This window comes from Equus przewalskii, chromosome 1 (assembly GCF_037783145.1).
Source record: "Equus przewalskii isolate Varuska chromosome 1, EquPr2, whole genome shotgun sequence".
NCBI classification, from domain to species: Eukaryota; Metazoa; Chordata; class Mammalia; order Perissodactyla; family Equidae; genus Equus; species Equus przewalskii.
In genome coordinates, this window is record NC_091831.1 from 183,708,419 (window position 1) to 183,721,883 (window position 13,465).

At 39.2% G+C, this 13,465-nt stretch overlaps 1 protein-coding gene across 8 annotated transcripts in view; it reads left to right on the forward strand.

Moving 5' to 3' along the window:
* Positions 1-13,465, forward strand: part of ATL1 (atlastin GTPase 1) — an 84,450-nt gene that overhangs the window by 4,723 nt on the left and 66,262 nt on the right. For 3 of the 8 annotated variants that reach the window (XM_070588821.1, XM_070588851.1, XM_070588818.1), the window contains one exon: positions 4,979-5,718. The exons of 3 other annotated variants lie outside the window; for them this stretch is intronic. The gene's annotated coding sequence lies outside the window, so the exon portion shown is untranslated. The remainder of the gene's footprint in view (positions 1-4,978; positions 5,719-13,465) is intronic. 2 more of the 8 variants (XM_070588845.1, XM_070588827.1) reach the window with 1 other exon arrangement.

The window sequence follows — 13,465 nt, forward strand, 5'->3', positions numbered from 1 at the left end:
CATATGATGAGATGCCGGAAATTCTGTGGCATACTGTATAGGAAGGAATCTGAAGATTTAGGGAATGGGAATGTTGGACTTGCTGTGTCGTCTTGCCCACTCATGTTCTATTCATACCATCTCTAGGAGATCCCACAAAATTTACCTTTTTCAAGGCATTGAGTAAAGGGCCACAGATATCTCTGGAAAATTCTTTGGTGGCTGTCCTCAGTTGTTTGAAGATGATGATGGAAATGCCACAATGAAATCAAGATCTATGATTTCAGTGGGAATATTGGGATTCATCGTGGTAGAGGCCAGGTGGGAGATTCTTAACTGTCAAAGACATGTTCAGTACAATTATCATGATAACCCTCAGGAAGAAGTGATAATCAGGTGTTTGACTGCAAGGATTTTTGGTGGTGGCCTATGATCACCAAGTCTATAGGAAAGAAAGAAACCAGCAGCCGACTTAAGTGTTGCTTGACATACGTAAGCAGAAAAATTCTAGGTCTGATGAGCAGAAAGCTAACTCAAGTTACTGTAAGGGAGATTCAGTGGAGATTATCCTATTCCTAGACTACAGCCAGTTCACAAACCTGGAGTCTCTTAATTGAGGGAGAAGCCAGGTTCTTTTGAGGAAGGATCCTGCAGTACAGCCAGGTATAAACTGAATATTCCCTGAGGCAATTCCCAGAGGGACTTTTGGCCTTTACCAGGGTGACTGTCAACTGAGGAATGGGGAAATTCCCACATCTTTTAGAGGTTAATAGATATTGGCCCTGAACACTAATTCCTGCAGTCTCAAAATACCAAAATTCCAGTGATCAGAGTAGAGACTTAAGAAAGTCAGGTGTAGTCTTGGTCTATAAGAGATGGAAAGTCAGGTCCATTTCACAGTGAGTAGAGTGGGTCTGAACACCCATGTGGGGTTATTTTTCTAGTTCCAAAATATATGTGGGAGTAGCTTTATCAAGTAGCAGAATTCCTACATTAGGTTCATATGAAGTGAGGGCTATTATGATTGGAAGGGCCAAGTGAGACCTTCCCAGTTAACCCCTCCCTTGTGCCCCAGTAGAAAATCAAAATTAAACTTTATCAGTGAGGGAATTACAGAAAAGTAGCGCCACCATTAAAGATCTGAAAGATAGAAGTCTTTCTCTTTTAACTCAACTGTTTGGCTCATGGAATAGCCAAATTAGTTTTGGAGAATGTCTATGGATTATTAAAAATTTAATCAGATGTTGATGTCAATCATTGTTGTAGTTCGACATGTGGAATCTCTACTAGAGCAAATCAACACAGCCCTTGGCACCGAGAATGTAGCTATTGACTTGAAACCTAGAATACAGCTTTCTCTTCAATTCCCATCAACAGAAGTAATCAGAAGCAGTTTCCTTTACATGACTGGGGACAGCACTGTCACTGTCTTATCTCAGGGCTGTTTAAGTATTTCTGTTCTAATATGGTATCATTCCAGAGGGACCTTTGTTTCCTTGATATCCAGTAGAACATCATCCTAGTCTATTATCTTGATGACGTTGTGCAAATTGGATTGATGAGCAGAAAGTAGCAGCCACCCTAGACAGCTTTAAAGACCCTTATATCAGAGGATTGGAAATAAACTCAGTTCAGAGACCTGCACAGGAGTGAAATTTCTAGCAGTCCAGTGGAGTTATGGAGTTCCACCTTGCATTGGCCTGCTCAAAGAAAGATGCACAGTGCTCGGTTGGCCTGTTTGGATTTTGGAGCCACCATACTGCATTTGCTGCTCTCTGACCCATTTACCATGTAACCTATATGATTACCAGTTTTTCGTGTGACTTGGAAAAACAGAATGCCCTATAGAAGGTCTGGGTTATGGCACAAGCTGCACTGATACTTATGTTTTAGTATTCAGCAGACTCAGTGGTAATTGAGGATGTTATATGGAGTTTCTTGCCTGCCCAATAGGAGAAACCCAGTGCAGAGCCCTAGGGTTTTGGAATAAGAACATGCCTTCTCTGTTGACAACTGTTCTCCATTTGAAGGGCAGCTCTTGGCTTGCCACCAGGCCTTGGCAGAGACTAAACACCTGACCATGAGTAACTATGTGATATGAACTGCTCTTTAGGAACTGCATGTTACCTAATTTGCTGAAACATAAATTGAACAAAGCAGCAGAATTCCACTGTCAAATGGAAGGGTATATACTGGGGTGGGCTGAACTAATCTGGAAGACACAAGTAAATTACATGGATAAACGTCCATTGTACCTGCCTCTACTTCTTTGCCACCTTTTTTTTTTTTTCCCATAAGGAAGATTGGCCCTGAGCTAACATCCGTTGCCAATCCTCTTGAGGAAGATTGTCACTGAGCTAACATCTGTGCCAATCTTCCTCTATTTTCTATGTAGGATGCTGTCATAGCATGGCTTGGTGAGTGGTGTGCAGGTCCATGCATGGGATCCAAACCCACAAACCCCGGACCGCCAAAGCAGAGTGCATGAACTTAACCACTACACCAGTGGGCTGTCCCCTGCCTCCTTTGTTTTGAACCATACCTTTGGGCTTATGGTCATGTAGCAGAGGAACAAAAAGCTTGGACCTGGTTTATTAATGGTCTGCATGATATACTGCACCAACTGGAAGCATACAGCCACTGAATTATGGCTCCACTCCATAATGAGGTGGTCTTGAAAAATAGTGATGAAGAGAAACTCTACCAGTGGTCACAACTTTGAATAGAACATCTGATTGTTCTCTTTGTTAGAAAGGAGAGATGGCCTGAGGTATGAGTCTATACTGATTTATGTACAGTGGCTAATAGGTTGGCCAATAACTTTGAAAGAAGAAGGTCTGAGATAAGGAAGTCAGTGGGAGAGGTATTACAAATGGATTCCCAAAATTGGCCCAGAATGTAAAAATATCTGTGAACTACATACTTGCCCACAAGAGGGCATCCATCCCAATACAGTCATGTGCTGTATAATGTCATTTTGGTCAGTGATGGACAGCATATATGACAGTGGTCCCATAAGATTAGTACCATATAGGCTATATTTGTAGTGGGCTACACCATCCAGGTTTGTGTAAGTACACTCAATGATGTTTGCACAATGACAAAATCACCCAATGATGCGTTTCTCAGAACATACCCCCATCATAAAGTACTGTGTGACTGTACTCCGGTATACAAGATGATCTGTCCTATAGATGTCAGTCAGCCTTCACCCACTCACCATAGTGCAAGTTCAGCAGGCCCACGTGGCAATAGGAATGGAGACTAAACATGGATTCAACAGCGTGGGCTTCCACTTGCCAAGGATAATACTACTGCCACTATGGGGTGTTTAACCTGCTTATAGCAGAGGCCATTACAGAGACCTCAGTATGGTTCTGTTCCCTAGACAGACCAGTCAACCTCCTAGTGGCAGCTTAATTACACTAGATCCCTTCCATTATGGAGGGAACAACGATCTGTTCTTATGGGAATAGATACATTTCCAGATACAGGTTTACGTGCCCTGCCTGGAAAGCTTCTACTAGTAACACAAATCATGGACTTACAGAATCCCTTATTTCATCACTCTGTATCATCAACAACACTAAATTTGAGCAAGAAACTCATTTTACTATGAGGGAAGTATGGCAATGGACTCATGCCCATCGAATTAACTGATCTTACCTCAAACCCATCACTCAGAAGAAGCTAATTTGATAGAATGGAGGAAAAGTCTGCTGAAGGATCAGTTGTGGTACTGGCTGAGAGATAACCCCTGTGAGGATATGATACAAGACTTAACCCAGTAGCCAATACATGTTGTCTTCTACTGCATATTCAGGATACATGGGCCTAGGAACCAAAGGGTAGAGGTAGGGGTGGCTCTTCTATTATTCCTAATAACTCACTTGAAGAATTTTTTGTTTCTGTAACTTTTTCTCTACAATTTCGTCTTTAAAACATTGGGCTCAGTGTATCTGAACTCCCTAGTGTGCCCATGGGACAGGTACTTTCCCCAGATAACGCAATCACAGTTCCATTAAATAAGAAGCTGAAACTACCACCTAGCTGATATAAGGTCTTCAGACCCGTGAGCCAGCAGTTAGAGGGGGGATCATTGTGCTGCTTGGGCTGACTGGTCCTAATTACCAAGGGGAAATTGGTTGTTGCTCCACAAAGAGAACAAGGACTATGTCTGGAACCCCAGATATGCACTAGGGTACCTCTTGGTGTTCACCTGTCCAGTATTACTGGACAATGGGAAACCGCAGCAACCCAGTAAAGATAAGATTGCTAAGGACTTGGATTCTATGAGAGTAAAGTTTGGGTCTCCCCACCAGATGAGTTACTACTGGAGTGTAAGAGGAAAATGGAAGCTATGATCATTACCTTGGGCCTTGTGATCAAAAACTATCCTCTCTCCTCTTTCCTTATTAACAGAACCACAATTTTGTTGACCTTTTCTGAGTGCCTATGACCATCAGAGGAGATGGAGACCCATCCCACTTGTGAGGAGTAAATCTTGATTGGCCTAGCCTCATTCCTCTTGTTAAAGGGATGGTTTAGGCTTAGACAATTCTGGACAATGACACATGAGGAAAACCCTGATGGAATGCTTATAGGAAGAATTTCCTCACTTTTGACAAGGTACACAAGACACAGACATGACTTTTTCTGTGTCTAGGCATGTCTATCTTCCTCTGATGACTGGAATGGCAAGTGCCATTTTGGAACCATGAGAGGAGCCCACATTAGAAAATAAGGTGACACACTGAGGATGGTAGAGTGCAACCTTGGTCCTTGTGGCAAAGTCTACTGGTATTCTCCAATATCCATTTCCCTTCTTTCATTAGTGTTAGACCCCCTAAATTTTAGTTGGATACATGGTATATTTATCAATAGGTGGGACATTTACTGGTCAAGGATATTTGAGTAGAGGTGATATGTGAAACTTCTGGGTTGTACCTTTAGAAAGGATATATCAACTTCTTCCCTTTCTTCCCTTCTACCTGGCTAGAATGAAGATGTGAATACCCAAGCAGCCATCTTGGATTATACGATGGAAGTCCCAAGTTAAAGGTGGAAGAAAGCACAAAGAACTTAGGTTCCTTAATATTTTGAAGCCACTGTATTAGCCCTGGATGGCTTATGCTCAGATTATTTCTTCAGAGAGAAATAAATATATGTCTTAAGCCACTGTAATTTTTTACAGCAGCCAAATCCATATCCTAAGTAATATAGTCCATGATGATGTTGAGCTGATGAATTAACTGCCTATCTTCAAAAAAATTATGTGACAGTAAATGTCCTTTTTGTTTAAACCATTTTGAGTTGCAGCAAAAAACGTTCTGATACAAATACTGTTCAAAGATTGCCAGGTGCAGAGGGAAGGAGTGAGCTGGAGTGTCAGCAACTGAGAAACTCCTCATTGAGAGAGGCCTTTTCTTATGATGGAGGAAATGAGCATGGTGAAGGAACCAGTGGAAGAAAAAATAATTGACAATACAGAAGAAAGGGAAAAATTTATGGAGTAACATCCCAGAGAAGTTAAGAAGAAAGACAATCAGAATGACGTCAGCATCATGGTGGAGTGATCTCTTCCCTTAGACTCTCCCTCCTAAGCCCTAAGAGGCAACAAAAAGGACACTCATAAACCAATAGAGGACATTCACACAACACAATAGACATATGAGAGATCCATGCAGCCATACACCTGAAGGTGGAGGTGCTGAGCCCCTGGGGAGGCAGTGGAAGGAGGTAAGGGAATTTCCTGTCCTTCCCCAAATGGCAGCAACCTAGGGTGTGGGACTGGGTGCAGCTCTGGGGGGGTAGGGGTAGCCCTCCATGGGAATGCCTTTGCTCTTGGAGTTTGTCTCCCAGCCCATGGGGAAGCTTTATACCCAGGAGGCTAAGCAATTGCAGGGGCATCTTCACCAAGCTGAGCACCCCAGGAGGGCAGACAGCGAGTGCAGAGTGGGAGCACCTCAGGATCATACATGTGAAAGAAAATGCCCCTCCCCACACTTGGTGCACCAGCTTGGTCAGTCAGCCAGAGCAAGGGATCCCCACGAGAGCCCTGTGCATACATTTATAAAGCAGTGGTGGCAAACAGGCAAACACAGGCCCTGTCAGCATAGCTTCCAGAGGACAAGCACAACTGCCAGGGATCGTGGCAGGTTTAGAATACACAGCTCCTGCCTCCCCCTGCCCCCCAACACCAAATGGCGGCAGGTGGAATCTGCAGCCAGATACCACCACTATGTCAAGGCACAAATCCACCACATCAAATAGTATGAAGAGGTATATTAACACTCCAGACCAGAAGGAAAACGACAAGCACCCAGAAGCCAATCCTGAAGGCACAGAAATTTACAATCTAAATGACAGAGAATTCAAAATAGCTATCATTAAAGAACTCAACAAGTTACAAGAAAACTCAGAAAGACAGTTCAATGAAATCAGGAATAAAATTAACAAACAGAGGGAATGCTTCACAAAAAGAGATTGAAACCATAGGAAAAAAACCCAATCAGAAATGTTGGAGATGAAAAACACAATGAATGAGATAAAGAAAAATCTGGAGTCCTTAAATAACTGAGCTGATATTATGGAGGACAGAATTAGCAATTTAGAGGACAGATATATAGAAATGCTTCAGATGGAGGAGGAGGAGAGAACTAAGCCTGAAAAAGAAATGAAGAAATTCTAAGAAATATCCCACTCAATTAGGAAATGCAACATAAGGATTATAGATTTTCCAAAGGGAGAAGAGAGGGAGAAAGGAGCAGAGAGCTTGTTCAAAGAAATAATAGCTGAGAACTTCCCAAGCCTGGGGAAGGAGCTGGAATTACAAGTAAAAGAAACTGATATAACTCCTAATTACATCAATGTAAAAAGACCTTCTCCAAAGCATATATTACTAAAGTTGGCAAAAGTAGACAACAAAGTAAAAATACTAAGGGCAGCAAGGCAGAAGAAAATAAACTACAAAGGAACCCTTATCAGGCTTTCAGCAGATTTCTCAGCAGAAACCTTATAGGCTAGGAGAGAGTGGAATGATATATTCAAAATTCTGAAACACAAAAACTTTCAGCCAAGAATACTCTATCCACCAAAAATATCCTTCAGATATGATGGAAAAATAAAAACTTTCCAAGATAAAAAAAGGTGAGGGAGTTCGTTGCCACAAGATCCACACCCCACCCCCCAACCAGCACAAGAAATGATCAAGAAGGCCCTCATACTTGAAAAAAAAAGAGGTTTACAAAGCCTTGAGCAAGGAAATAAGTAGGCAGACAAAATCAGAGAATTGCAGCTGTCTATCAGAACAGGTTAGATAACAAATTATAACATTAAACATAGAGGGAAGGAAGACATAAAAAATAACTATAATCACTTCATTTTAACCACAAACTCACAATACAAAACAGAATAAGTTATAACAACAATAACTTAAATGGAGATGAGGAAAGGAAAAGAACCTGCTTGGACTAAGGAAATAAGAGGCTGTCAGAAAATGGACCGTCTCATCTACAAAATCTTTTATACAAATGTCACAGTAACCACTAAACAAAAAATCAGAACAGAGACACAAATAATAAATAAAGAGAAAACTGAGAAAACCATCATAGAGAACTATCAAACTGAATTGGCAGTCCAAAATACACAGGATGAGAAACAAGAGAAATATGGAACAACTGGAAAACAAGTGATAAAATGGCAGCATTAAGCCCTCATATGTCAGTCATCACTCTAAATGTAAATGGATTGAATTCTCCAATAAAAAGACATAGAGTGGTTGGATGGATTAAAAAACCAGACCCAACAATATGCTGCTTCCGGGAAACACAGCTCTAAAGACAAACACAGGGTCAGAGTGAAGGGATGGGAGATGATATGCCAAGTTAATAGCAAACAAAAGTGGGTGTTGCCATACTTATATCAGACAAAGTAGACTTCAAGATGAAACAGGCAATGAGAGAGAAAGAGAGTCAGTATATAATAATAAAAGAGACACTCCACCAAGAAAACATACCCTTTGTAATTATATATGCACCGAACACAGGAGGACCAAAGTACATAGAGCAACTATTAACAGACCTAAAAGGAGATATTAACAGCAACACAATAATAATAGGGGACTGTAGCACACACTTACATCAATGGATAGATCATCCAGACAGAAAGTCAACGAGGAAATAGTTAAATGAAAAACTAGACCAGATGGACTTAATAGATAGATACAGAACACTCCATCCAAAAACAGCAGAATACACATTCTTCTCAGGTGCCCATGGAACATTCTCAAAGATAGACCATCTGTTGGGAAACAAGGCAAGCCTCAATAAATTTAAGAAGATTGAAATCATCTCAAGCATCTTTTCTGACCATAAGCTATGAAACTAGAAATCAACTACAAGAAGAAATCTGGGAAAGTGACAAATATGTGGAGACTAAACAATGTGCTACTGAACAACCAATGGATTATTGAAGAAATTAGAGGAAAACTCAAAAAATACCTAGAGACAAATGAAAATGAAAATACACCATACTGACTCATATGGGATACAACAAAAGCAGCCCTAAGAAGGAAATTCATAGCAATACAGGCCCACTTTAACAAACAAGAAAAATCTCAAGTAAGCAATCTTAAACTACATCTAGAAGGATGAGAAAAAGAAGAACAAACAAAGCCCAAAGTCAGCAGAAGGAGGGAAATAATAAAAATTAGAGCAGAAATAAATGAAATTGAAACAAAAAAGAGTAGAAAGGATCAATGAAACTAAGAGCTGGTTTTTTGAGAAGATAAACAAAATTGACAAACGCTTAGCCAGACTCACTAAGAAAAAAAGAGAGAAGGCTCAAATAAATAAAATTAGAAATGAAGAGGAGAAATTACAATGGATACCACAGAAATATAAACAATTATAAGAGAATACTATGAAAAATAATATGCCAACAAATGGGATAGTTTAGGAGAAATGGATAAGTTCTTAGATTGATACAACCTCCCAAAACTGAATCAAGAAGAAATAGAGAATCTGAACAGACCAATCACAAGTAAAGAGATTGAAACAGTAATCAAAAATCTCCCAAAAAATAAAAGTCTGGGACCAGATAGCTTCCCTGGAGAATTCTACCAAACATTCAAAGAAGATATAATACCTGTCCTTCTCAAACTATTCCAAAAAATGGAAGAAGACAAAATACTTCCTAGCACATTCTATGAGGCCAACATTACCCTGATCCCAAAGCCAGACAAGGACAACACAAAGAAGGAAAATTACAGGCCAATATCACTGATTAACATAGATGCAAAAATCCTCAACAAAATATTGGAAAACCAAATATAGCAATATGTTAAAAGGATCATACACCATGATCAAGTGAGATTTATACCGGGGATAAATCTATAGGGATGGTTCAACATCTGCAAATCAATCAATGTGATACATCACATTAACAAAATGAGGAGTAAAAACCACATGATCAGGGCTGGCCTGGTGGTGTAGTGGTTAAGTTTGTGTGCTCCCCTTTGGTGGCCTGGGGTTTGCAGGTTCAGATCCTTGGGTGGACCTACACACCGCTCATCAAGCCATGCTGTGGTGGTATCCAAAATACAAAACAGAGGAAGATTGCCACAAATGTTATCTCAGGGACAATTTTCCTCAGGCAAAAAGAGGAAGATTGGCAATAGATGTTAGCCCAATCTTCCTCACCAAAAAAACCCAAACAAACAACTCCATATGATCATCTACATGGATGCAGAGAAAGCATTTGACAAGATCCAACATCCGTTTATGATAAAAACTCTCAATAAAATGGGTGTAGAAGGAAAGTACCTCAACATAATAAAGGCTATATATGACAAACCCACAGCCAACATCATGCTCAACAGGGAAAAACTGAAAGCCATCCTCTGAGAACAGGAACAAGACAAGGGTGCCCACTCTAGTCACTATTATTCAACATAGCACTGGAGGTTTTGGCCAGAGAAATTAGGCAAGAAAAAGAAGTAAAAGATATCCAAATTGGCAATGAAGAAAGGAAACTTTTGTTCTTTGCAGGTGATATGATTTTATATATGGAAAACCTTAAAGAATCCATCAGAAAATTATTAGAAATAATCAACTACTACAGCAAAATTGCAGGGTATGAAATCAACTGGAAAAAATCAGTTGCATTTCTATACTCTAATAACGAACTAACAGAGAACTCAAGAATACAATCCCGTTTACAACTGCAACAAAAAGAATAAAATATCTAGGAATAAATTCAACCAAGGAGGCAAAAGACCTATATGATGAAAACTATAAGACATTATTGAAAGAAATTGATGATGACATAAAGAAAAGAAAAGATGTTCCATGCTCATAGACTGGAAGAACAGACATAGTTAAAATGTCCAAACTACCTAAAGCAATCTACAGATTCAATGCAATCCCAATCAGAATCCCAATGACATTCTTCATGGAAATAGAACAAAGAATTCTAAAATTCATATGGGACAACAAAAGACCCCGAATAGCTAAAGCAGTCCTGAGAAAAAGGAACAAAGCTGGAGGCATCACAAACCCTGACTTCAAAATATACTACAAAGCTCTAGTAATCAAAAGAGCATGGTCCTGGTACAAAAACAGACACAGATCAATGGAACAGAATGGAAAGCCCAGAAATAAAATCACACATCTACAGACAGCTAATCTTTGACAAAGGAGCTATGAACATACAACGGAGAAAGGAAGGCTCTTCAACAAATGGTGTTGGGAAAACTGGACAGCCACATGTGAAAGAATGAAAGTAGACCATTATCTTTCACCATACACAAAAATTAACTCAAAATCGATCAAAGACTTGAAAGTAAGACCTGAAACCATAAAACTAGAAGAAAGTATAGGCAGTACACTCTTTGACATTGGTCTTAGAAGGATCTTTTCAAAGACCATGTCTATTCAGGCAAGGGAAACAAAACAAAAAATAAACAAATGGGACATCAGACTAAAGAGCTTCTGCAAGGTAAAGGAAACCAGGAACAAAATGAAAAGGCAACCCAACAGCTAGGAGAAAATATTTGCAAATCATATATCCAACAAGGGGTTAATCTCCAAAATATATAAAAAACTCATACAACTCAACAACAAAAAAACAAAACCTGATCAAAAAATGGGCTGAGGATATGAACATTTTTCCAAAGTTGATACACAGATGGCCAACAGGCACATGAAAAGATGTTCGACATCACTAATCAATAGGGAAATGCAAATTAAAACTACAATGAGATATCCCCCTTACACCTGTTAGAATGGCTATAATTACCAAGACAAAAACCAACAAATGTTGGAGAGGATGTGGAAAAAAGGGAATCCTCCTACACTGCTGGTAGGAAAGCAAAATGGTTCAGCCACTATGGAAAACAGTATGGATATTTCTCAAAAAAGTTAAAATAGATATACCATACGACCCAGCTACCCCACTACTGGGTATTTATCCAAAGAACTTGAAATCAACAATTCAAAGAGATTTATGCACCCCTATGTTCATTACAGCATTATTCACAATAGCCAAGACATGGAAGCAACCCAAGTGACTTCAACTGATAAAAGGATAAAGATGTGGTATATATATACAATGAAATACTACTCAGCCATAAAAAAGACAAAATTGTCCTATTTGCGAAAACATTGATGCATTTTCAGCGAAATAAGCCAGAGAAAGACAAACCCTGTATGATTTCACTCATATGTGGAAGATAAACACATGGACAAAGAGAACAGATTAGTGGTTACCAGCGGGGAAGGCGGTTGGGAAGTGTACATAAGGGTGAAGGGGCACATATGTGTGGTGACTGACAAATAATAATGTACAACTGAAATTTCACAGTTATAAACTATTATGACCTCAATAAAATAAAGATAAATAATAAAAAAAGGAAGAGAGAGGATCTCGAGTACTAAAGTAACAATACCTTTTCTTCTTTTTTCTAATTTAAAGTAAACTTGACCTTGACTTTTTAAAAACAGTCTTATTGAGACACAATTCACATACCATATAATTCCTCAATGTAAATTGTATAATTCAGTGATTTTTAGTATATTTACAGAGTTGTACAGAATTGATTTCATAATCAATTTTAATACAGTTTCATTGCCCCAAAAAGAAACCGTGTACTCAGTATCAGTCACTCTCCAGTTTCTCCCCAATCTCCCACCCATCCTCCCCAGCCCTAGGCAATCATTAATCTACTTTTTGTCTCTATAGATTTGCCAATTCTGGACAGTTTGTATAAATGGAATCATACAATATGTGGTCTTTGTGATTGGCTTCTTTCAGTTAAAATAACGTTTTCAAGATCCCACCATGGTGTAACATATATCAGTACTTCATTCCTTTTTATAGTCAAATAATATTTCATTGTATGGATATACCATATTTTGTTTATCCATTCGTCAGTTATTTGGCATTTAGATTGTTTCTACCTTTTGGCTACTATGAATAATTCTATTATGAAGATTCCTGTACAAGTTTTTTGCATGAACATATGTTTTCATTTCTTTTGGATATATATCTATGAGTAGAATTGCTGGGCCACATGGTAACTCCATTTAACTTTTTGAAAAGCTGCCAGACTGTTTTCCAAAGGGGTGGCACCATTTTATATTCCTACAAACAGTGTATGAGTGTGCCAGTTTCTCTCACCAACACTTGTTATTGTCTGTCTTTTTGTTTATAGTCATCTTAGTTAATATGGAGTGGTACCTTGTGGTTTTGATTTGCGTTTCCCTAGTAACTAACGAGCTTAATCATCTTTTCATGTGCTTATTGGCCATTTGTATATCTTCTATGTAGAAATGTCTACTTAGAGCCTTTGCCCATTTTTTATCGTAACATTGATACCTCGGATTCCCGTTCAGTGCCACAGGGTTCATTCTGTCCTTCTCTGTTTCCTTATTATAACTTTATCTCCAGCAGCGAGAAATCAGCTCTGAATATGCACCATATATTTGTTCAATCCTAGTGCTTACATAAAGTAATTCCAGAATTTCTAACCCATGTATGTCCTGGGAGAAGAAAAATTATGAACTAGGTATAGTACTTATGTACAGCTTTTTTCTTTACTCTTAGAGCATTCAGTGAAAGTACTGTTTTCTAGAGTTCCTCAGGTTAGTTCTTTTCTTCCTGCACTCATCAGTGTAGTTATGTTATTCACCTGTAACACAGTTAGGTTCACTTTTTTTTTGCTGTTTGTAATTCCATTTTGAGCCTCCATCCCCACCCCCACCCCATATCCTGGTTGATTTCAATTAGTATTTATTTATTTTGGAGAATGTGAAACATTGCCATGGGTCTAGAGTCAGAGCTATATAAAAAGGTTACATATAGAGAAGTATCAGTCCTCCTCATCCCTAATACCCTGCTCCCATTCTCCCATTGCTCCCCACCCATCTCCAGTAGGTGGCCATTTCCACCCATCTCCCACAGGTAACTGATCTCATTGGTTTCTGCT